Below are 27143 nucleotides of genomic sequence, written 5' to 3'. Positions count from 1 at the left end.
AGGTAAGGAATACAATTTGTAAGTAGTTTGTTATTTTAGGGATTATAACTATGAATGGCAGCTACAAGTGACCAACGTCCCAGTATCTACTCTAATCCATCATGGGCAAGCAGGAGTGCTCTGCCCTGAGCTGGGGCCAAACAATGCTTTGTAGATCAGAGGGATAGAGGAGAAATTCACTTTCCTTTTCTGGTTTTAATCACCAAGGAAACAATTTGAAATTGATGAAATGTCTTTTCCTTCCTTGACCCATATTTTCATGTTTTAATCCATACATATTAAATTCACACATATAATCATGAACTTGCAATTGTTAAAATTCCTTAATAGTATCCCTTAAGTTATGGGTCTCTGATAGATTGTGCATCTGGAATGCTTCCTAAGGTTAGCCTGAGGTACCTATAATTACTTTTAGTGCCACTCCATTCTACAACAAGGAACATTTTTTTTCCTGGATCATAGCTTGTCTTCTTTCTATTGTAAACTTGCTTTACATGTATTAGAATCCCTAAACTAAAAATTGTGTTTGCTTGCTTCCCTGGTCCTCTTTATTTTAAACTGGCTGACTGAAGCATCTTAGAAGTTTATCATAATACCTTACTTACTTCTCTGTACTGGGGCACAAAGCATATGTGCAGAATGTGTTTACATACTGCTCCCATTCTTATGGTTGTATATAGTGGGTTGAGGGCCAAGAGATATGCATGCTGGTGGTCCCAATAAGCAAACTGATTCAGGGTGGACTTGACAGGTCTATACACACCACTGCACCAGTGTCCAAAACTACTTAGATTCTTCTAGTTGCTTCCAGAATTTACATACTCACTGCAATTATGGGGATCACAGGGGGCAATCAAAACATGAGCTAGATATCATTCATAGAATGATTGAAATAAGAAAGTTATTTACATGTTTCTTTACATCTTTACACTTCTTTCTGCAGACTTGTTAACATAGGGAGAAAGGCGCTCTATAGCCTACAACTTTGATAATAGGATCCCAGATGAGGAGTTTGGGAGGAAACCATTGCTTACTGGCTGACATACTGGGTTCTGGGGTGATTTTATGATAACCCCAGGTTATCTGTGGATAAAGTCCACAGATTTAATTTTTAGAGTTTGTACTAGAGATTGTATGTACATCTTAACTTATTACTATTTTGAATTAATAACATTCCTTCACTTACAATGTGTGAGTTTTATAGCAATATTTTTTCACTTATAACCCTCCCATCTTTTGTGCTATTATTAATATGTATTTTACTACTATGTGTTATAAGCCCCATGATATATTGTTATTACTTTTTGCTTCAAAAAGTCAATTTCCTTTTAAAATTTTAAGAAAAAAAGAAAACTAGTCTTTTATGTTTATTCACATACCTACCACTTCTACTCCTTTTTATTCCTTCTTATGGATTTAAATTTCCATCTGATATTGTTTCACCTTTTTCTAGAAAACTCCCTTTAACATTTTTATAGAGTAAGAATTGTAGAAGATAAAATTTCTAACATTTGTTTATCTGAAAATAACTATTTTGTCTTGATTTTTGAGATACTTGTCAGCTAGATATAGGATTCTGGGTTGACCGACCTCTTGTTCTAGCACTTTAAACATATTGTTCCACTGTTTAACAGTTTCCATAGGTTCTGAGAAGAAGTCAGCTCGATGCTGTTACTGTTTCACTGAAAGTAATGTGTTTTGTTCCTTCAGGAAATCTTTAAGATTTTCCCTTCATCTTTGTTTTTTTAGCTGTTTGACTCTGATGTACCTTAGTGTGAATTATTATGTGTGTGTATGTGTGTGTGTTTATTCTGCTTGAATTTTTTATATCTGTGTGATACTGTTTTTGATCAGTTTAGGAGAAATTTCAGCCATGTATCTTCAAGTATTTTTTTTTTACTCCCCATTACCTATCCCCTCTCCTGAGATTACAGTTACATATGTATTAGAGAACTCTACCAACTTGTCATTAATGTATACACTATGCTCTTGGTTCTTTAAAAAAGAATTACTGTAATTTTTATTCTCTATTGACTTGTTTTCAAGGTCACTGGTAATCTCTTCTGTTGTGTCTAATTTGCTATTACTATGGTCCAGTAAATATTTCATTTTAGTTATTGTATTTTTTAGTGTTAGGATTTTCACTGATTCTCATTCATAGTTTCAATATGTGAAATACAGTGTCAAAATGTGCAATTCTCCACTGTTTTGCCATTAAATGCATTTTTTCATATAAATTCTATAACATATTTATCATTGCTACTTTCAAGTTCTTGTTTGTTTATTCATTCTGAGGTATTTGGATATTTGTAGGGTTTTTTTTTCCTATTAACTATTTTTTCTTCATTATAGGTCATATTTTTAAGTTTTTTTTCAAAACTGAAAATACTTTATCTTAAAGCTAGTAAATGATATTAGATTCTGTAGAACACTGTAGAGAATTTAAATTCTGTCATCATTCTGAGGGATGTTGAGTCTTGTACTAGGCTCCTTGGAATCTCATGCATGTATTGTTCAAGAATCAGCAAAAAATTTGAGAGAAGTGTATACACAAAGTGATTCCTTTCTTTCTGGGATTTCCTCCATTGATTTCCAGTCACTCTAGCAGCTCCAAATTCTGTCTGCTGATTCCTAAGGCCAATGAAGTCAGATAATAATGTTCTGTTTCAGCTCTATTCTTTGAGTGGAGTGCAGACAAGGAATGCCTTCAGCACGAGGTTAAGGACTAGAGTAAGTCAAGAGAAGCATCTTGGGAACAATATTAGAGGAGGCTTTCACTCTCAGGGTCATGCAAATGCAGGGTTAGGACATGGGAACAAGTCACTCCTTACATTTTTTTTTATCCCAAGCACCTCTCTCTCTATAAACATTTTATTTATTTATTTATTTGAGAGAGAGTGAGTGAGAGAGAGCATGAGTAGGGAGAGAAGCAGAGGGATAAGTAGACTCCCTGTGGAGCAGGGAGCCCTATGAGCGACTTGATGCTGGACTTGATGTGGGGCTCAATCCCAGGACTCCAGAATCATGACCTGAGCCTAAGGCAGGTACTTAACCAACTGAGCAACTGAGGCACCCCAGGTTCCTCTCTTTTTCATTCCATTCCTTGACCTACCCGAACTTCAGGAAAAATGCTTTATAAATTTAAAAAAGATTTTAAGAAATGGAGAGGGAAAATATTATTTCTATCACTAAAAGTAAGGTAAGAAAGGAGAGAGAAAGAAATCAAAGAAACCTCTCCATTCTGAAATGAAAATCTACTTTAAGAAACCTATTATATATACATGGATATGAATTTAAATATATTATGAACATACACATATACATATAAAATATATTTATATATAAAATCTCCATAAAGAAAAAAAGCTGAGGAAGAGACTGTGGGCCAGAGATGTCAGCAGATTTACAACAAAGGAAAGCAGCTGGATGGGTGTGATCTGTTTAGCATATTGGAAACAGCTGAAACCTAAAGGCTTGTAGAAGAAATGCAAATGAGAAGCAAGGTTATTTGGATCAGAGAATCTTAGAAAAGCAATAAGTTACCTGGACAGGAAAGAACCAGAGACGTACCAAAAATCAGGACATTGGATGTCTGTATGAGGATTAGTTAAGCCCTAGCAGCCCCCACTATTCTAAACAACTAATTGCCCACCTTCCCCAACACTTCAGAGGACAGGAGGTTATTTTCATGGGGAAGTTGGAATACCATGTCTTAAATCAGAGGTTAAGCATTGTATAAAAAACAGTTGAGTAGAGTGTATTTCAAGAGAAAATAGATGTCTTATGGGGATATTCTTGGATCTCTTTCGATACTCTTTAGCTAGCACACTGGCAGCTAGCCTTATGTCTCTCTTGTCAAAGGACTGGAAGATTCTTCTGTGGAGAAACTGTCCCACGAGAAACGCCTACAGAAACTAACATTTGGGAGTCCACCAATGAAATGACCGTGACCTGGCCAGGTTTATAACAACAATGTAAGACTTAAACCCACTTATCTCAGAAGCTTATGAACCAAATAAGAGAACAAAGAGAGATACTTGAATTATGTAAGAAACAACTTTGATACATGAAAGGTACTTAACAAAATGGGAAGTAGCAAAAATGGACTATTAATAAAATGTAACTCTCTATTAGGCCCTGAGGGGGATAAAACCTCCACAAATTTCCATAACACAGAAATTTTATGGATCTTGTCTAGTTCTCAAGTAGGAAAATCATAAATTACCAATAAAAGCAGTTCTTGGTTGGAACCAACAGGACTTACTATGATTCCTTTAAGCAGCAAAGAAATCTATTAGAAGGATAATAGGGAACCTATAGAATTGCCTGCAAGTAGGAGAATAGGCAAGAAACAAGGAAGGACAGGACAGACCCCAGAAATCATGCTGAAGGTCTAGTTTAGGTGCCATCTTGTGAACTGATTTTTTGCTGCCACTGAATTCTTGCTGCTATACTTATCCATGAAGTCTCTTTTGAGACTCTCACCCAGTGAAGGCTTACTGCCAAATTAGAGGGGTTGCTGAATGCCAGGTAGCACAAAACAATAGGCATCCACTGTTGGGGATAACAATAACAAAGAAAAATAAAAAGAAATGCTTCCTAGTATTCACATTAAAATTTTGAAGTGATAGGTAATTTCTATTTGAACTGTTCAAATATAAAAAGATAAGAAGTTCATTTTATGTGGCTACAAAATCCTCATGGAAGTAACTGGACAGGGACAGCATAAAGAAAACTATATATCAATTTCACTTATGAGCATTAATGCAAAAAATAGTATGGTATTTTCAAATTAAATACAACAATGGAATAACAGAATAACCACATTCCAAGCATTGTTTATCCCAAGATTGCAAGAATGAGTCAAGGGTTGGAATCTATTACTCTAAATTAACATATTAATTGGAAAAACAAACACATTATATTATCTTCTCAATAGATGCCACAAAGAGTTTTGATAACATTCAACAGTCTTTCCTGATTTTAAAAGGCCTCATTAAGCTAAGAATAGAAAACAGCTTCCTCGGGCCCATAAAATGCTCTATAAAAAATTGCAGTACACAACCTAATAATTTCTGAAACATTAGATGCATCCCTTAAAAAGTCAGTGTGGCAGACACGGTTGGTTGTCTACTCATTATCCATTCTTCCTTTCTTCTTTGTTAACAAAACATCGATATTCTTTCTGGGGACCAAGATATCCAGTTATATACTTATTTTCTAAGCTACTTTTGCTGTTGGAGATTGTCAAAGGATTGAGTGTTGTTCACTCATTTGTACCTAGAGATTCCTGTATATGCCACAAAACTTCTTTTGCTTTCTTGATAGAATGAGGCACCAAGCTTGATAGGCACCAAATAGTCCCTAATTGCATATATATATATATTTTTTTAATTGTGGGAAGGAGCCATTTTGCAACCTAAGACCTAATATACTAAGGAAGATGAAGAGATAAATATAAAGATCCCGATTCAGTATTGGAACTTCTGTTTGTTTGTTTGTTTGTTTTTTAAGATTTTATCCATTTATTTAACAAAGAGAGAGAGATCACAAATAGGCAGAGAGGCAGGCAGAGAGAGAGAGAGAGAGAGAGGAAAGCAGGCTCCCCACTGGGCAGAGAGCCCAATGCAGGGCTCGATCCCAGGACCATGAGATCATGACCTGAGCTGAAGGCAGAGGCTCAACCCACTGAGCCACCCAGGCACCCCAGTGTTGGCACTTTTCTTGAGTAGTTGTACCATATCAGCAACCTGTGAATTCTTTACTATTGAGGGAGAGAGAAATGTTAGTTGAATTATTCATGGCTGACCAAATTTCTTGATGAAGCAGCTAAAAATAAGATAAGAATGCCCCCTATAACCAGCATTATTCAGTTGTGTATTGGAGCTTTCGGCCAATGTAGGGGATGAGAGTAATTAAATAAAAACTATAGACAATGGCAATAAGACAATTTTTTATCATTAACAGGCAACGTATCTACCTAGGAAAATCAAGTAAGTCAAATTAAAAACTATTAGAATCAAAGAGAATAATAAAGTGGCTGGTTACAATATCAACATATAATGATCCATAGCTTTCCTAATCAACATTCACAATCTATAGGAAGATATAATGGAGTAAACAGTCCCATTCACAATAGTAGCAAAATCCTAAAGCACTTACTTAATGGGAAAAGTACAGGATCTACATGAAGGCAACAGTAACACTGTACTAAAAGACAAAATGAAGACAGAGAGTCTATCCATGTTCTTGGATAGAATAACTTAATATTGTACAGATATCAATTATTACAAAATTGTTTTGAAAAGTCAATGGAACATCAGGTTCCATAAAAAAGCAAGATGGATAAAACAGGTAAGTATATTTGAACACAACATCCAAATATGAATGAATATGGAAGCATATTATAATACTATAATAATGAAAACAATATGGAATTGTCACAGTAATAAATCAACAAACAAACTGAATGGAGCTAGGAAATAGATAACTAGATAGATAGACAACTAATAGATAGATAACTCTCTGATAACTTGAGATTGTGTCACTCCAATCTACTAGAATCAAGAGACACCAAGAACCTTAGAGGATGCTCACCAGTAAGGAGGTGGATTTTTGGCTGGGTGGGGTGGGTGCAGGTGGAAGGGTGGGTAAGGTAGTGCTCTGGATTGGCTACTAGATCTCCATAGCATAGCCTGGAATGGCAAAGGGGTGGGGAGCTCTTTCTCAAATCAATTGTGTCTTGGCCTGAAGCCCTCTTCAAGACGTACTATTCTGATAAAGTACTGTGATTTGGGGGTGAGAGGTGAGCATGTGTGTGGGTACTAACAGATTGCCAAGCTTAGAAACAAGGCAGCTGCATTGCAGCCTTCGAGACATCTGAATCAGTGAGGGTACAAATACAGCAATGGAACAGTGATTACCAGACTGAAGGGGCTGATGTCCAAAAGCAATGTCCCAGGACAGGGACAAAAGTGATGGTCCTGGTGAATTGATCAGCCTTTCCAGTGTTCTTACTGTGCCTCTTATTTGGAAGTGGGCTTGAGGAAGACCAACCTTTCCCTCAACCCCAGAGTTTGTTACAGAATTTAAAGTTAGGAAGGTGAGATGGTTTCTCGGAACATACTGGATTTTTTTACTTGAAGAACATTAATGTATGATGATAAGAGAAATAAATCAGACATGACTATATGTTTCCTAATTAATGAAGATATTTACAATGGTGCAACGGATGAAATCTGTATTTTCTTCTTAAAGTTGCAAGTGGAATTATAGTATACATGTATTGTTATAAAATTTAATTGTTTTTCACTCTATATATGTTAGACTTTTTCTATATCAGTACACACAGATATAATCTATTTTTTGTTTAAAGATTTTATTTCTTTATTCCAGAGAGAGAGAGAGAGAGAAGAAGCAGAGGGGCAAGAAGATTCTGCACTGAGGGCAGAGTCCCACTCTGGGCTCCATCTCAGAACCCTGAGATCATGACCTGAGCCAAAACCAAGAATTAGGTGCTTAACTGAGTGAGCCACCCAGGCACCCCTAATCTAGTCTTTTTTTTTTTCTTTAAGATTTTATTTATTTTTGTGAGAGAGAGACGACAAGTGGGGTGTGGGGGAAGGGGCAGATGGAAAAGCAGACTCTCCGCTGAGCAGGAAACCCAGCATGGGACTCCATCCCAGCACCCTGGGATCATGACCTGAGCCAAAGGTAAATGCTTAACCAACTGAGCCAACCAGGCACCCCTAATCTATTCCAGTTTATTCGAAGTGTTTTCTAAGATCTTATTGTAGGGATATGTGAAAATGTATCTTTTTGCCTACTATTAATTAACATGAATTTTTTTATAGATTTTTGCTCTTATAAAAAATGCAGCAAAGAAAATCCTTGCATATGTATCTTTGTGCCATTGCATAATTTTATCTGCAGGATGAATTTGTAGAATTAAATCTGTTAGATCGAAGTGTGCATAAAAATATTTGAAGCTACTTTCAAATTGCAAATTTTGTTTCAGTTTATAGTCACCAGAACATTGTTTGAGTAGACCTGTTTCCCTATTATCAAACACTGAAGAGCCTCAATCACATCTTCCCAGTCTGATATATGGAAAACTGCATCTCTGTCTCTTTATTTAGAATTTCTTAAACATGAGAGGCTGAGAATATTTTCAAATTTGCTGGTCATCTGTATAAAGAAAGATTGCCTGTTCTTTGACCTGAATATTAAACTAATGTTGATAATGCCTTTCAAAATACATTTTATTTCATTTCAATGATATATTTTCCCCCCATTTTATTTTTAACTTTTCTGTATCATTCTGTTTTATGTATTTCCTTGGGAAATAATGAACTAGTTAACTTAATATAATTTTCCTTATTTTTAATAGATAAATTGAACTTAATCATATTTATTTTAACTTCTGATCTGTTTGGCCCTTTTCAAGGCATATTATTTTACTTCATTTTACTTCTGTATATTGAAATTTTTGAATTTAATGTCCTCTCCCACTGCCATTTTATTATTACTAAGTTAAATACATTTTCTGTCTCTTCTTTGTTCCTTAGTGGTTTAGGAGCTATATATCTCATATATTATATTCTAGTACTAGTTATTTTTAAATTTAATTTAAATTATCTATCAAAATTAAGAATTTTAGTATTCATAGCCTTTCTCTTTTGAACAAGATATGATCTTAGCTTGTATTAACTTCCTTTTTTTGCTTATTGCCCACTCCTTTAAAAAAATATGGGTTTTGCTGAAATAATCTGAAATTTAAGCTTTAGATTGCTATTTATTATTATTATTATTATTAACTGTGTTTTATATGCCCCACAAAAGTGGGGCATATAAATTTGTTATATTGTTATATTGTTTTCTAATAAGAGCAGTTAACTTTGCAGATATCATCAACATTTGTTTAGACTGACTATAAGTTTTGCCTGTTTGTAACATCCCTCTTTCTGCTATGGCATGTTTTCTCTCTTCTTGGAGTATTTCTCAGATTCAGTTTTGCTTGTTTGGTACACTTCTTCAAGGATTTTTCCCAGAAATGTATTTAGATAATGTTCTTTTGAGTTTTTATATATCTAAAAATATCTTTATTTTTCCCTCACATGGTGAAAGAATCAAATTTTCCTGTTTATAGCTTTTAAATGTCACAATCTTTGCACTGAGTGGTGAGGAACAAGTTTGAATTCCAGTCTCCAAGTCAATGGAGAAAGAAGGGGACATTCCAGATGGAGGAAATGGCATTTGGAGAAATTTTAGGCCACTAATTTTCATTAGTTTTGTCTTTGGATATGAAGCATGAAGAAGAGAAATATATTGAAAATAAGGATGTAGCTAAGGAAGAAAACAAATGGAGTGGTTCAGGAAGTGGAAGAAAAACCATAAATGTAATATTTTATGATATCATTTTACACTTGAGGAAATTGGTAGAATCAGTAAGATCTTATAATAACAAGCCAATAGGATGCCTGGATGGCTCAGTCAGTTAAGCATCTGCCTTCAGCGCAGGTCATGATCCCAAGGTTCTGAGATAGTGTCTGGCATTGGGCTCCTTGCTCAGCAAGAAACCTGCTTCCCCTCCACCTGCCCCTCCCCCTGCTTGTGTGCGCGCTCTCTCTCTCTCTCTCTGACAAATAAATAAATAAAACCTTTAAAATAATAATAATAACCAAAATTATATAAATAAGAAGCCAGGATAAAAGAGAAGCACAAAAAGGAGTTCAAGAGATCAAAAAAAGAACGAGAAAGATTTAAACCTATAAAGAAAAAATAGAGGCTAGATAAGAACTGAATTTGGCTTTCAAGAATTAATTGGTGGTTCAAAGAAGATAGTGAACATGACAGCTATAGAATGTTTATTTGAGGAAATTGATTTAAAGGGAAGAGAGGTCTCTAGTAAACTAGCAATTTACTATTAACCTTCACACAGAAATGGTGACATGGCTATGATGGTCCTTTTCCCCTATATGCAGAAGTTGAGTCTGGGAGTATGAAGAGGTCTAACATTGTTCTTTACCTACTTTCCCAATCCATTGTTCCTTCTCTTGATCTAAACTTAAAATATGATTTTATTTTGTATTTATCTGGTGATTTTCTGTGTTTTCCACATATAAATTCTACTATTTGGGAAATATTCCTGACTGGAGCACCAGGTACAGTGGTAACATAAGACTGACCACTCACACAGGCCTTCTTTGCTCTTTCTACAGGTCACATGCATTTATTTCTTGAGTAAAATAATCACTGAAAATGGAAGACTCTTCTCAATAAATTTCCTGTGACATTCTTCAAGAGACCTCGGTTTACCTCCAAGTGAGAAATTTCAAGTAAGAATTCCACAGAGACTGGGTTGAACATAGCTCAGATTATCTGTCCTTGGTAGTGGAAAATATTTTCTCTCTATTTGGATGCTTGGATTCAGCCCCATGGGCTTTCTCTTAGATGAAGCAAGGACATCAGGCTTAGTTACAGCTGGGGTCTCCCCAGCTGCTGGCTTAGCTTATCTAAAATTGCTCAGGGATAGAGTAAATGTCATTGAGATGGTACAAGCCAAGAGGTCCATCAGTAACACTGTGAGTGTTCTATTTCGTGTTATGTATCAGGCATTACAAAACGATTAAGCTATCTTAAGTAAACTTTTTTTTCTCCATTTGCAAAGAAAAACCAAATGGAGCTTGTAATTCCAAGAATAGGTATTCCAGTTTTGAGGTTTACTCCATGAGACAGAGTTTGATGTAACTTCTTCTTACCCCTCACCTCCTACTCTCCTGGCACAAATAGCCTGTCACTGGCCAAACAGGGAGATGATCTTGGAAACATTTTCTCTTCTGTCCTAGGGTAACATTTCTCAGTGGGTAGATATCCCTCCCACCACCCCATCCCCACCCCCCTTTTTAAAGCAGTATAAATGCAAATGGGCTGAGTGATTTACAGCTGCCCTCACTCATAAAGCTGGAGAAAATTGCTTTTATACAGAGATGATTCCTGCTAGTGCTCTTGGATATTTTTTGATTTTTCTGTAAGCAGTCTGTGCTGACCAGGGAGAGAGGGCGGGTGTAATCCTTCATTAACTTGACAGCAGAAAAGCACTTGACAATGTCACAATGTCCCAACTCTGGGCAGTATGTGAAAGGTGACCCTGTCTCTTTACAGGAGAACAGGGAATAAAAGAAGGTGTCCTTTTTCCTGAACAAAAGCTGGAAGGAAAGGAAATGCTTATTTATCTCTACTATCAGGAACTATATTAAATGCTTTTATTTGTCATTACTTGTCTGATGTTCTATAAAGTAGGTGATTATATTCCCAGTTTTATAGATGAAGAAACTGAGGCTCAAGAAATTTAAGATACAGTTCTTTCTAAGGCCACGTGGCAGCACTCTTTGCCTATAGCAACAACCCCGTCCTGGGGAATAGTGAACCTGGTCATCTAACTGGTTGACTCCTTTGGAAGGAGGAAGTGCCGAACTCATTTAGACCAGGTGATGATAATGTTCACTTGTTCAAAAATCATTCAAGATAAGTTTTAAGCCTCTCCCACTTTATAAAGCACAGAGTAAACATTCCTATAGACCAATGGGCTTCAGATGTTTCATAGAAACACATTTCATATTGTAATATGAAATATTAATATTAACATAATAACTACAGGCTATGCATACTATTTTTCAAAGTTATTCCATTAGAAAATGATGGTTGGTCAATTTCACGATCACTTATGTGATGCCTTGCCATCCAAAAAAATCACTCCTTAAATCGCAAAACTGGAAAAAAAAAATTCAACCCCTATGCTCATCCAATATTTTAAATTACTCCTCCAACTTTTTTTAACCTCTTGATAATTCTCATTTCAATATCTAACTGCTCAATCTACTTTTTCCTTCAGACTACTCTGCTTTTTTGAGACCTCTGACCATCATAGGTATACTTGGTAAAATTTAAGTCTTGGACTTCTCCAAAGAAAGATTTGGGCTTGACCTCTCAGAGCCATATATTAAATCTTAATATACACTATTCTGTACAGGCAGAGCACCTGGGTGACTCAGTTAGGTAAAGATCCAACTCTTGGTTTCAGGTCAAGTCATGAGCTCAGGGTCAAGGGATTGAGCCGTGAGCTGGGGCCTGCACTGAGACTCCATGCTCAACGCAGAGTCTGCTTAAGATTCTCTCTCCCTCTGCCCCTCCCCTCCTCAAATAAATACATAAATAAAATCTTTGAAAAAAATACCGGCAATTTATTTAATTTTGTGGATTACTCATCTCAGGTCTTAAACCACATAGCACACTCTGATTTCTTGCTTGAGGATGTCATGGAATTTAAACTGGAAAAGACTTGATAAATGCTCTGCATTGGTGGACAGGCCTGAAGATGGAACAGAAGCTAGTAACTTGCTTCATAAGCAGTCTTCAGCACTGGCCTCACTATTCTGTTTATTTAGTTTGCAGATAAATATAATAATTAAGTACAGAGGTGAACTGCAAGACAGAAATTATCTTGTATAATATTATTATAAATATGTGATATTCTTTACTCAGCTTGTGTCTCAGAACAAGTTCTGGAACCAAAGAAATTTAAAGGCTTGCTAGCGGTGGTGGCTTCAGGGGTCAATGGAGCTACTCATTAGTGACAGCTCTTTGGAAAGCCAGCAAAAAGAAGCAGAGATGCCATATACCTCAGCTGTAAGGGTCTTATCAGGCTCGAGTATAAATCCTTTTTGCTTCTTTTCATGGAATTGCATGCATCTTATGAGTTCAACAAATAAATATGTATTTATAAATATATTAAGGATTTAGCTTTTAGAAGCAGAAGAAAGAACATGGTCTTAATTCTAATTAATGTTTAATAGGAAAAGGTGAGGTATGAGTCAAGAGTTGCTTTCCTTAGGTTTCTTCCTAAAGTAAATGTCTGAAAAAGCTCACTAATACCTTTCTCTATTTTCCTGGAGTTCTAAAGATTTCCCGAGCTGCCATCCCTTCAATCCATCCAAGTACTTATAAATCCATTATTAATTTTATTCACCTAATACTTTTGGATACTAGATATTATCCTAGAGCTGCCTAGAAAAGATGTTTTGAATACAGTGTCTTTCTGTAAGTGATGTAGAGTCGAGGAGGCATAAAAATAACTTCACTATTCAAAGTAGTACTTGAATAAGCCAAAACCTATAAGAAAAAATGTAGGGAAAGGAGGACCCAGGAAACTTCCCAGAGATTTGCTACCTGTAGGGAGACACATCTTCAGCAGAGCTGTCAAATAGGTAACATTTATCAGCCAGTACAATTTCTAGGCTTGTAGAGTGCAGGGTTAGGACAAATCCAAGCTGTTTTTAGTCTTCTCATACTGGGACCATTGGGAGAGTGATTAAATGCTATCACTGAAACTAATCAGGGAGAATTCAGGGTAAATAGTCCTGTGCTTTCAAGTGTAATGCAGACCCAAGCTAAGCTAATTTTACTATTCACACAATCAATCAGGCTGTTTCAAAAGCTATCAGTTGTTTTGTTGTGGAAAGCTCCTTCTTAAAACACAGTGATTCATAAAATAAATAGATCTTTCAGTCCTTCATCTCCATTTTTACCTGGACAAGAGAAATGAACTCAGACTTGGTTGTCTTCTTCAACTGGTTTCTTACACACTCCAATCCTTAATTGCTTAAACGAGGATCTACAAAAAGTTGGAATTCCACTGCAATCTATTTTGCTTTGTTGCCTTGGAAGTGGATTAATTTCTCATGTAGGTAAAATTTCTCTTAAAACTAATTTCTCTTTTTGAATTAATAGAGATAAGTAGGTTGGAAAACTATAATGCCATAATGTAGAGGCATTCCAGTTCAAGATTGATCGAACTTCACTCAGAATTTCATTGAATATGAGCCCCCCAAGGATGCTTTGTTCATTGATGTATCTCAAACATCTAGAACCTTGACTGACATGGAATAGGTTTTCAAAAAAATTCTGTTAACTCATTCCCTAAATTCTTGAATCTTCAGAAATCTAGTTTGATTTTCTTCAAGGACATGACAAAATGCAATCTAGATTTACAATTGAAATTATTCATACAGTGGGAATTTATGGAGCACATTATATGTGTGCATTCCACACTATAGTAAAAAAAAAAAAAAATGTAGCCAGGAAAGGCATCAAGATGGTCCTTGGGTTAAAAAATATGGAATAAAAAAATTTCCCATCTCTTAGATTACTTTCTTTTGCTTCTTTACAGAGTAAATGCCCTTGGCTTATTACCCTTTCTCTAGCTCTCTTTGCCTAGTTTAACCTTGCTTAAAGAAGATACAGCTCACTTATTCACATCATAGTTTGAAATTAAGTAAAAAGGATAATGAATGGGAATGTCTACCTAAGTAGATCTAAATAAGTAGGTATTTCTTTACGGCAAAATTTCTCAGCTTTGGCACAAATGACATTTTGGACCTGAAAAATATGTTACGGAGTCTGTCCTGTGCATAGTAGGATATTTAGCTCCATCGCTGGCCTTTATTTACCAGACACCAGCAGCACTTCCATGCTCCCCATGCCTTCTTACCCTGTTGTGACATTTCAGAATATCTCCAGACATTACAAAGGTCTCCTGGGGAGAGGAAGCAAAATACCTTCCTTGCTAAAGACCACTGATTCAGAGAAATGTTTGGTTTCTCCAAGGGCATTCAAGGTGTTTCCTGCTAAAGGAATTTCAAGAACCTGTAATAGACGGAGTAGGAAGGCACTTGTTAGAACTCCTTTGAATGCTTTTAAGGTCACTGTTGAATTTACCTGTTAGAAGAGCTCTACTTCATAATCTTGTGCTCTTTGGCCTAGGGTGGAAATTGAGTAAATCAAGCCTCTATGGGCTAAGGACTCTCTGATTTTATATATGGCACTACACCTGGCTCCCATCCTCATCTCCAGTATCCTTGCTCCATTTTTAGGATTATTGAGACATAAACCTGTCCTATACTTAATAATGACATGATGGTATGGTTATGATATCATGGTAATTACAATAGCAACGGCACTAATGAGTGCTTTGTATGTGCAAGCAACTGCTACGTGTTTTATAAAACATAACGTACTTAATCTTTCTAGCAACCTTCTGTGGTTGAGGATGACTGTGTAGCAGGTAGGAAAGATTATGCTAATGGTTATCATTTATTAACACCTGATTACAGAAAAGAAAAATCTTCCTAAACAATTGATATGGGCACAATACTCTGGAAAATGAAAGGAATTACATCACACTCTGGCTGTGTTTAGATAGTTCTTGAAATGATTTATTGTGTCATTCATCCTTTTGCATTGTAACTATCTGTATACATGCCTGTCTCTTTCCACTAGACCCTTAAACCACTTGTGAAGGTCTAACTTCTTGCTTTTGGTATCCCTAGCGCTTACCACATAATAAGTCCTTCAATGTGTATTGAATTGTGTAGGAATGGGTAAGTGGGTAGAGGGTGTGCTGTGTTAAAGAGAGTAACACAAGTGAAGGAAGTTCTGCTGGCTTGCCATTTCCAAATTATTTGGATCAGACACCAGACTCTTAAATATTCTCTTCTATACCTCTTGTTGTGGGAATAGAAAGTTCTTAAAGGCTACTTTATAGTGCTATCCTTGTGAGTCGGAGGGAAAGAAAGAGTGGCATTTCTGCATTGCCCATTATATATTTATGCACATTCTCCTTGCATGGGCTCAGGTGGGCATTAATTCCATTGTTTGAAGATTAAACAACTAAGGTTCAAAGAAGTTATTAAATTTCTTTTGTTTCAGATTGGTCAGTCATTTTACAGGTATCATTCAGACTAAATTCTTTATTTATGGTTCAAGATGCACACTCATCTAACCTTCATCCTCCCCCTGGAAAACTCTTATATAAAATAACTATACACTCCAATGAGAGGACAAGATTTCATTATTGCCTTTTCTTTGACATATTGTGGGATTCTTGTGTCTCATTTTTCTTGTCCTTAAAACATGAACATTGCTCATTTCTACCATCAGACCATGTCAGAGAGTACTTTGAAATTCTTAAATGAAAGACCCTACATAAACAACAAAGATGGTATTCCAGTGTCAGTAAACAATAGAAAGCGGGTAACTTGGGGCTAAAGTGTCAAGTTTAATTCTTTAAATTCTTTTATCTCTAAGCAGAGCCAGGGTGGATACATCTTTCCCCAAACTTCCCAAGAACCACACAGTAAAGAGTTGGGAATTCTGTTTAGTTCTGCTAAAGATAAAGAGTTAACTGAATCACACGAGGATTCCAGCCCATGGCTCCAAGGAGTCTAGGTACATCAAACCAGATGTTCAGACCACTGAGCCATGCCCTACAGCTGTCCTAGGGAAACATTTTTTAGACTAAGAATGAACATCTTACTTGTCATCATTGAGCCGCGTGTAGCTTCTAGCAAAGTGAAGGCTGGTACTACTTTTAATTTGTTTTGCTATTGTTAAACTGTGTTCATTCTTGTGGTCTATTTCATTTGTGTGTGAGAAAGGCTTAAACAAAACCCCACATATTTGCACTCTATCTCTCTTTTGGTATTTTCTTGGGGACAGTCTTAATTGAGGACAATTGGAGATATGCCCATTGGCCTGCCGAGTCACGAGACTGTTGTCTTGTTTTCCAATAGGAGGATAAGTCTCAGCAACTGCTTCCTCCTGACAACTGTCAATATGTAGAAAATCCTGGCCCCAGTTTTTGGGTGTTATCTTCAATTTTGTAAAGAATATTATTTTGATCTTTTAGTATTCTGGAACACCTCTCTACCTTCTGCCTTTTCATCCTGTGTGTTGATTGGGACTTTACCAGTATGAAGATGGAACAGCTGGAGTGAAGCATTAATAAAAAGCAGGAAAAACATCTGGATTAATTTATCTTTTGGACATCTGCCTCTTCCCTTGTGTCTAATCCAGCATGCACGAGTTCTGGGTACCAGGTTCGAGAATAGAATGTCCTAGGACATTGGTGTCTAAAATATTTTCCTTCTTCATGATATCAGGAAAGATGAAATCATTTGAGAAGCATTTTTTCCTTCTTTCAACTAGCAACTGTGCAATAGAAATTAGGTTAAGTTTCAAACTAGTACTTTGGTAAAGCTGATGCCCAAAAAATAAATGGGGTAGGTAGTATTCCCTCCCTACCCGCTTTGATGGGAGTTTTGACAATGGAAACATTGTTACCTTAGAAATATGCACCATTGCGTAAAAGGCTTTTTATCTTGGGACCAAAATAAATGCTTTTGTGGTTATAAATACACTAAAAGAAACCTCAAGAAAACCTGGAGCAAATTAGTCAATTGATGTCAAAATGACAGAGGCTGGTGTATTTGTCTTCTTACTGCCACAGCCTGGCTACAGCCTTCCGAGTTCCTTCCTAATAGCTTCCTTCCACTTAATTTATAATATTCGCTATATTTTTATTTTTGGATGTTAGGTATTTTTTACTTTTATCCTGGCAGATTGGCTGGTTACTTAGACAGAGATGATTTCTGCCCCAAAATGATGTAAAGAGAGGGAATATGCCTCTGTACTTTAAATCTTCTCCAGAGGGGAATACGATTTTAATAATGTGCACTTAAAAACCATCACAATCTCTGTTTATACGATCTATGTTGTGCAGCATTTTGCATCTTTTGTTACCCCTAGTCTGATTCTGGTTCACAGAAGGTACTCTTGTGCTTGTATGCAAGATCTGGGAAACCACCTTCCATTTCGAAATTGGGTGACACTGAAATAATTTCTCTTTGCTTGCTCATCTGAAATTAAAGCTTTAGAAGTCACTGATGGCCTGACAGTGCTCACGTGGGGCAGTTAATAACTGAAGACAAATAACTCTAAGGAATGCATTTCCAAAACAACTTGATTTAAGCCAAACTTTTTGAAAGATGGCATGGGTACTGCTATGCCCCATGAGTCCACCATCACATTTTCCTGGTCTTTTGCCTGTTCACATGTCTCACTCTGCCTCCCACTGTTCTTATATTCTTTATTCAGATCATACTGAAATGTGTGGTCTTTCTGTAAGTCTTATGATTTGGAAACGTACAAACACCAAAAACCTTAGAAGTAATCAATTATGGGCAATGATAATTTTCAATAAAATAAACATGAGAGGTTAAACAAATTTCACTCCTGACTTCACTTCTTTTCTTTTCTTCTCTCCTTCTTTAAACAGGTATTGGTTCTACATTTCATGAGTGTTTATGGTGGGGGGGTATTGATGCTATAAGAATCTAAGATATGTCATTATTTTAGTACACTTATTCAGAGTGAAACAATGAAGATAAGTATACTTGGTGGGGATGTATGACTTTTCATTAACTGGCATTTGGATTCTTCAGGGCTTTAGCAATTAGCTTACCTTTTAGGTTTCCTTATAGGTATCAATAAAATCTTTATTATAGTCTTACCTGAGGTATTTTGGTATGTAAGCAGAGAGCATAATGCAATTTAATAAGACCCATCCGTGTTATATGAGCTTATGCAAATAGATGTACTTTTCAACCTGATATGATGGAGAGAGAAGTGGGATTAGGAGTTACAGCTTGATTCTTTTTGCCTCTATCCACACATTCAAAAATGTTTAATGAAACGATAGACCTCTGTGGCAGTAAGAGTCATGGAGAAACTGTCAAGTCTCTTAGTCTTGCATGACCAGTGGGACATGCCAAAAAACAAAAACAACAACAAAAAACAACACCAAAAAAAAAAAAAAACGCAAACAAACAAAACTAGAGGGGGATGACATGAGATTTAAAATATTAACAATCTTTCTGTTAGGTGTTTCTGAATGAACTTGGGGAGCTAGAAAAGAAATATATAAATATAAAAAATATAGAGAAGAAATTCTAGAATTCTTTGTATATTATGGAATAACATTGTTGATCAAAAGTAATTAAGACATCAAGGTCATGATTATAGGTCTGATGATCCACATACTCACTGAAAGGCAGAAAGTATTAAGAGACTTTAATCTCTGAATGTGAAGAAGGTTTAGACACAAGCTTTTGAACATGTAAAGAAAATAGTCCTATTTACGTATATAAACTTGTGTTTGTTATTGCTGGGCTCAAATATATGTCTATATTTAACATAGTGTTTCTACTTTCCAAAAAAGTTGTCCTTTAAATTGAGGGTACATTTAAAAAAATTAATATTTGATGTAAACTCTGAGATATAACAATGACCAAAGTGCTTGTTGTCATGAATTTAATCTTCTCAGCAGAGAAGACAAGAGAGAAAAAGTTTTGTCTTCATGAAGCTTATTTTATGAGCTTAATAAGTAATAAAAACATCCAAAAATAAAATAATTTCATTTGGTGAGGCATGATGTGGAATAAATCAACTCAGCTGTCAAGCAGATTCTTTTATCTCCCTGAGCTTCAGCCTCCTCCTCTGTAGAAATGAAAGTGTTGATTTACCTGTTCTTTAAGTGCACTTCCAGCTTTGACACATATCTGTTGGATATGTGTATCAGTAAAATACATAACCACATACAAATTAAGAGAGGCATACAATCATCATTAGTACATTAGGTGTAGGCAAAGGGGAGGAAGATGGACAATCACTGAAAAGTGCCTGTGGGCTGATAACTGACACCACGTCTGCTCCCTGGGTTTGGGATGATGCTGGAAACATGGAGATGGTTAGCATAAGCTGGCCAAGGTTTGACAAGTTGATAGAGACCAGATGATATGGAATGATTGTGCATGCCCCTCCTAACTCATTTATAAAGCCCTGTTCCCTGATGTGATGGCATTTGGGGGTGGGGTCTTTGAGAGGTAGATAGATTTAGATGAGATCATGAGAGTGAGACCTTCATGATAGGATTCCTGGCCTGTAAGAAGGTGAAAAAAGATGAGAGCTCCCTCTCTTCACTTGCAGGAGGAGGAAAAGCCATGGAGGACTGTCATGAACATGTGGTTGTCTACAAGCCAGGAAGCCTGCCCTCACCACTAGTGGGAATCTGTCAACACCTTGATCTTGGGCCTCCCAGACTCCAGAACTATGAGAAATAAATGTCTTTTGTTTAAGCCACCTATCTGTAGTATTTTGTTATAACAGTCCAAGTAGACTAAGAGAGCGGGTAACCATGTCAAATAGGCCAACAACTAAATAGGAAGGGTTAGTGGCAGCAGGAGTGTGGGGGAGTGAGGACTAGGGTCAGAGGACCCCAAACCCAGCCCTGTACCCTCCAGTTGTCTAACTTTAGAGCAGTAACTTGACTTCTGCAGGCTACAGCTTTTTCATTTATTAAATGAAGGTAGTAATATCTAATATACAGCATCGTTGTAGGATTCAAAATATGTATATAAATAGATTGAAGCATGAAACATGATCTTTTTTCTTCTTTAGGTAAGAACTTACTGAAAGCCAACCATCACCAAGATTTGTCAACAGAGATCCTTTACTTCTGAGGCAGAGTGCTGTAATCAAATGAACATTAGTTTAGTGGTCAGGTGTTGGTTTGAATCCTGATTATTTCTTTCTAGCTCTCTATAAATCTGGGTATATCACTTCTCTGAATCTCAGTTTCTTCTCATGCAAATAGCGTTTTCCTTCCTTTCTTCCTTTTTTCCTTCCTTCCTTCAATCCTTTCTTTCTTCCTTCCTCCCTCCTTTGTTACTTTCTTGTTCCCTCCCTCCTTCCCTTCTTTTATGGTTCATGAAGCATAACCATCTTTTGATAAACTGAAATGACCTCAGGGTTGTCTTTAGGTAACACCACTTTCACTCAAGAGAAGTCTGACACGTCCCCTTGAGTTAAGTCTTAATCACACCCCAGAGAAGTACACATAACCAAAGGCAGAGCTGTGGAGTTGGGGAAGCCATGTGCCTCTTGTGTCTCTCAGGATGGCAGTCTCAGCTCGTGATGACAAGCAAGTAATAAATTCTTTGCTGTCCACTCTGATGGTTCCCAAAACACAAACCTAATAAGCAAGACATGGTTGTTGCCCTCAAAAACCTTACAGATTACTGAAGGAAATTAATTAAATAACAACTAAGTAGAGTGTAGTCTAATAGAAGGCATAAGTGAAAACAAGTCCTATGAAAGATTAGAGGGCTTAAGGGATGCTAACTCAGCTAGAGCAGTCAGAAACTTCTCAGAAGAAAGCACGTTTAACTGCACCTTAAAGAGAACTGCTAACTACAAAGCTATAATGTACAAAATCTAATATCCTAATATTTTAATGTGCTAATGTACAAATTCTAATATCATAACATTTTAATATGCTAATGACTCTATTCCAACCACTGTTCTAATTAATTCTACTAATAAAGTGATGCTTCTATCTCCATTTTATAGAAGAGGCAACAAGAGGTTAAAAACTTCCCCAAGGTCACTAGCTAGTAATTTGTAAAGCTGGGTTGGAGTTTCTGTGGTCTGCTTTGTCCTTGAACACCTTAATACACTGGCCCCTTTGGGAAGGCAAGAAGAACATTTTTAAGCAGAGAGCAGCACAAGCAAAATCTGGGTCAAAGTTCCTGGTATATTTAGTGAATGGATGGGTAAAAGAAAAAAAAGACAAAGGGAAAATGGGGGGGGGGGTCAATGTAGGAAGCTGGTTTAGAGAGAGTTTGGGCAGTTTTATATGCCACGATAAGGAGTATTAATTTATCTCATAGACTGTGAGTAGACAATGGTTCAAGCAAACACTGAAAACTCTGAGTGGGATAATTGGATTTAAATGTTTTATCTAGGTTACAGTCTATACTTCAGTATATTCAACCCTGGTCTGCTGGTGTGAGAAAGGAAAATATCAAAACTAACCCTTTTATTAATGTTTTATTTTTAAAATAATAAATCAAGTTTTTGTAATATTGGATATATAATGAAATGTAGTGTATGCATACTTTATGAATAAATAGACATATTGGAGCATATACTCTAATTCTTTTTCATTGAAGGTTATGTGAAAATGAAGTTTGGAGATAGGATGGCTCTGGGTGAGTGGTTCTTACCCTATTTGAGATCACTGACCCATTTTAGAATCTGATAATGTCTCTAAACCCTTTGCCAAAATATTGTACATTTTATGCATTGTTATATGTTTGAAATACAACATAATAAATTGGAAAGCGAGAAAGCATACATATTTAAATATAGTTTATGAAATTTCAGGAAGTTTATAGAAGATCTGAAGCCAAAATGATGACTGTTAGATTTGTGGTAAAAGAAGTTGGGGGAGGGGACAAGATGGCGGGGGAGTAGGAGGAGGCGCCTTTTCAGCCGGTACCCCAAAGTGAGCTGATTACCTACCAAAGAACTCCGATCACCCATGAAATCAGCCTGAGATCAGAATTATACACGTCTGGATCTCTACAGGGGCAGAAGACACCAGTGGGCAGGGAAAGCGGAGTGGGAATGGCGGACTGATATCAGAAGATAAACAAAAGGGGGAGGGAGCCACCAGAGGTGACCGGTTGGAAAGTAATACCCCAATACGAGCGAGAGTGCCCTGCGTCTGGGGACCAACATTAACTTGGAGACTGGTTGAAAGCACTCCAAAAGAGCAAAGGATGGCGGCGGGGGGGGGGGGGGGGGGGGCGGGGGGATTGTGGGAATCAGGGTGGCTAGGGATAGGGGCTTAAGTCCCCGTCCCAGGACAGCCTCCCCGGCGCTGAGGCAGAGAGAGTGCGGCGGAGAAACCAGCTCTTGGTCCCTAAGCCGCCAGCGTGCCCGAGAACGTGTGGGGTCCGGCTCCTGTGAAGGGATGGGAGCCACGCTGGTCGGCAGAATGCGCGAGCCCTACCACAAAGATTGAGATATGCGCACACGTCCCTCATGCTCCCCTGAGTTACCAAGGCCCAGCTGGCGCTCTTTGACCCCTGCCATTGTTTCAAAGCCTAAGCCGCGCTCCCCAAACTCTCCCCTGACAGAGGTGCACAAAAGCCCAGCCTGGTGCTTACGGACCTGTGCCCCGTTCTCAGTGCCCGAGAGGCGCGCCCGACCCATAGCCACCTCTGAAAGAGGTGCGCGCAAGCCGGGCACTCCCAGGCCGGGCCAGCGGCAAAATCTCAGAGTGCGATCGCTGCTTGAAACCTCTCTGCCAGTCAGGAGCTCCCAGGCAGCTGCCACTGCCTTGGCTTTGGGTACAAGCAAAAGATCCTGCGCCCCCAGGGTCTGCAACTTGGAACCTGCTCTGCCAGCGGCCAAGGGGGAACTTACTTAGGCTCTGCACCCAGACTGAGGCTTCTCTCTGAGTGGGAATCAGGGTGCGGTTTGTTTTCCTCTAAAACTTCAAAAACCATCAAAGGCGGTCAAGGTGAGAGAAAAAAAAAGTGAACAAGCATAAAAACCGCCAGAGAACAAAAGCCTGAAAATAACCAGTTTCCTCAGAGCCCACCCCCTTGAGGGGGGCGGGAGGACTTAAATCAGGAAACATCATTGACTGACAACCCAGGTGGCAGGCCCCTCCCCCAGAAAACAAACCAAGAAAGAAAAAAAAAAATAGGAAAAAAAAAAGGACTAAAAGAGAACAACCACTACTTCATAGGAAAACTTGTATCGTTCACTCTTTCCCACTATTCCGGTTCTTTTTTTTTTTTTTTTTTTTTTACACATAGGTAATTTTTTTAACCTATTTACCATCACAGGGAGTTGTACAGTACATCAAATTCCATAATACCTTTCTAACCTGAACTTTTTGATACATACACTTATGTTTTTCTTTTGCATTTTTATTTTTTGAATTCCTTTTTTAAAATTTTAGTTTAGTCTACTTTATTCCTTGTTATTTTTATCCTCTAATATTCATATAGAGTTAAACTTCAAAGTAATCCCCTTTCCCCAATCAATACTACCCCTATAGGTAAACCAATTTTTAATCCCCTTTATCTTAGGAAAGTTGAGTCCTTTAACAAAGATATCAAGATACATCCAGGAAGAATCAAAACAACCTTCCTCGCACACACTGAGAATTTAAAAGAACTCTCCCATCTTCTTCCACCAGTGTTTCTGTGTTTTTTGTGTTTGTCCTGATAGCATATAAATTTTACACTTGTGGTTCTTTTTGACGCGGTTCTTTCTTTATTTGCATATGTATATATATATATATATATATATATATATATATATATATATATATTTTTTTTTTCTCTTGTCATATACTTGTATCAGTCTTTTTATCTCTTTTTGTTTGTCTACTTCATAAATCTTACCTTGGGGCCCATCTGGGCTGAACCTTCTTTTTCATCTTCCCTATCTTTCCTGTCTCTCTCTCTCTCTCTTTTTTTTTCTTCTTTTCTTTTTTTTCTTTTTCTTTTTCTTTTCTTTTGTCTCTCGTTTGGGTGGGGAATCCTGATTGCTCAGAAATGTTCCAGAGTGCACCTTGACTGCACCACAGTTGATACATCCAGCTACATCTGTTCAGTCATCTCCCACCAAAATGACTAGGAGGAGGAATGCCCAACAGAAGAAAAATACAGAGGATGGACCTTCTGCAACAGAGCCAACGGCTATCAACATAGACAATATGTCAGAAAGAGAATTCAGGCTAACAATTATCCAGGCAATGGCTAGGTTGGAGAAGGCCATGGATGACCAAACAGAATTGATTAGGGCCGAACTGAAAGCGACCAGACAGGATGTTCACAATGTTAGGGAGGAGCTTAAAGCTACCAGGGAGGAGGTTCACAGTGCTCTCAATGAGTTCCAATCTAATCTAAACTCTCTCAAAGCTAGGGTAACTGAGACAGAAGAAAGAATTAGTGATCTGGAAGACAAACAGAGAGAAAGGATCAGGAGGAAGCCTGGACCAAACAGCTTAGAAACCACAAAAACAGAATCAGGGAAATAAATGATGCCATGAAGCATTCCAATGTCAGAATTATTGGAATCCCTGAAGGGGAGGAGAAAGAAAGAAGTCTAGAAGATATAGTGGAACAAGTCCTTCATGAAAATTTTCCCAATCTCGTGAATGGAACCAGTGTTCAGGTACTAGAGGCTGAATGCTCTCCACCCAAGATTATACATTCCAAAAAAAATCACGACACCTGATAGTCAAATTGAGGAATTATAATTGTAGGTATAATCTCTTGAAAGCCGCCGGGGCAAAGAGGCTCCTTACTTACAGAGGGAAGCCCATCAGAATAATGTCAGACCTGTCCACAGAGACCTGCCAAGCCAGAAGAGGCTGGCAAGATATATTCAGGGCACTTAATGAGAAGAAAATGCAGCCAAGAATACTTAACCCAGCAAGACTTACATTCAAAATGGATGGAGAGATAAAGAGTTTCCAAGACCGGCAAGGCTTAAAAGACTATGCAACCACCAAGTCGACACTGCAGGAAATATTAAGGGGAGTTCTATAAAAGAGGAAAAATCCCAGGATAGCATTGAACAGAAATATAGAGACAGTCTACAGAAAGAAAGACTTCAAAGGTAACTCGATGTCAATAAAAACGTATCTATCAATAATCACTCTCAATGTGAATGGCCCAAATGCACCCATAAAATGGCACAGGGTTGCAGATTGGATAAAATGACAGGACCCATCCATATGTTGTCTACAAGAGACCCATTTTGAGATACATGCAGACTGAAAGTGAAGGGATGGAGAAGCATCTTTCATGCCAATGGGCCTTAAAAGAAGGCTGCGGTAGCGATTCTCATATCAGATAAATTAGACTTCAAACTAAAGACTGTAGTCAGAGATACAGAAGGACCCTACATAATCTTTAAAGGGACTATCCACCAAGATGATCTAAAAATTGTAAATATCTATGCTCCTAATATGGGGGCAGCCAATTACTTAAGAAAACTGTTAATCAAGATAAAGAGTCATATTGATATGAATACACTAATCGTAGGAGATCTTAACACGGTTCTCTCAGAATTAGACAGATAATAGAAGCAGAAAATCAATAAAGAAACAAGAGCATTGAATGACACATTGGACCAGATGGACCTCATAGATATATACAGAACATTCCACCCTAAAACAACAGAATACTCATTCTTCTCAAGTGCACATGGAACTTTCTCCAGAATAGACCACATACTGGGTCATAAATCAGGACTCAACCGATATCAAAAGACTGAGATTATTATGCTGAATCTTAAGTGTCCTTGAAACCTCTAAGCAGAGTTATCAAGAGGACTTTGTATGTATATGCCTGGACTGCAGGAAAGACAGTTAATTGGAGATAGAATTTGTGAGATAAATAGGCAAAGAGGTAAATGAAGCCACTGGTTCTAGTAGGATCTCTAGGGAGAGAATAAGATACAAGGAAGTCTAGAATGGAGGCTCAGAGACCACAACATTCAGTGGCCCTATAAAGAGAGATGATCGTAAAAAGGAAGGAAGAAGAAGCCAGTGAAGAAACATGAGTTCTTCCAAAAAGGAGGGTGTGGTTAACCATGGTAAATAATGCTGAGGTGTCCAGGAAGATGAGAACTGAGCAATGTCCTTTAGATTCAGTGACACTGAGGCCATTGTTTACCTTGTTGAGGCCTGTCTTGGCAGACTAATCTGGGTGCTCGGGTGGCTCACTCAGTTAAGCGTCTGCCTTTGATTTGGGTCATGATCAGAGGGTGATTAATCAGAGCCCAGGGTCCTGGAATTGAGTCCCTCATTGGGCTCCCTGCTCCACAGGGAGTCTGTTTTTCCCCCTATTCTTCCCTCTTTCTGTGTTTTCTCTGTCTCTCTCTTTCTCTCAAATAAATAAATTTTTTAAAAAAATACCTTTTCATCTATGTCTTACTATAGGAGTTTTATGAATTCAGTTTTTGCATTTAAGTTTTAAATCAATTTTGTGTTGATTTGCCTGTTTGTGTAAGTTAAGGGTCCAGTTTCATTTTTTGAATGTGAATATCCAGTTTCCCCAGCACCATTTTTAAAAAGCAGGTCCAGTAGTATTGTATTTCCTTAGTTTTATTTTATCCATGAAAGATTTTATTTCTCCTTCATCTCTGAATGATGGTTTTGTCAGGTATTGTAGTCTTGGTTGGCAGCTTTTTTTTCTCTCAACATTTTAAATACATCCTCTTACTCCCTTCTGGCCTGCAAGATTTTTGCTGAGAAATCTGCTGATATCTTATGATAAGTCCTTTGTATGACAAGTTGCTTTTTGTTTTATCTTTATTATATTACCTCTTTGCTTATATTCTTATTTTGTTTATGCAGTTTTTTCCTGAGCTTATTG

General features: G+C 37.4%; 1 long non-coding RNA gene across 1 annotated transcript; it reads left to right on the top strand.

Annotated features, from left to right (window-relative positions):
* The first annotated feature begins 7598 nt into the window (after positions 1–7598).
* LOC309858586 lies at positions 7599–19968 on the top strand. The gene is made up of 3 exons (XR_014308259.1): positions 7599–7713; positions 10221–10337; positions 19882–19968. It is a non-coding gene; the product is annotated as an uncharacterized lncRNA (long non-coding RNA).
* Positions 19969–27143: the final 7175 nt, after the last annotated feature.

The sequence above is a fragment of the Mustela nivalis genome (genome assembly GCF_964662115.1).
Source record: "Mustela nivalis genome assembly, contig: HAP1_SCAFFOLD_2842, whole genome shotgun sequence".
Classification (NCBI taxonomy): Eukaryota; Metazoa; Chordata; class Mammalia; order Carnivora; family Mustelidae; genus Mustela; species Mustela nivalis.
Note: the sequence above shows the minus strand (reverse complement) of the source record. Positions and strands in the feature narration are given on the sequence as shown.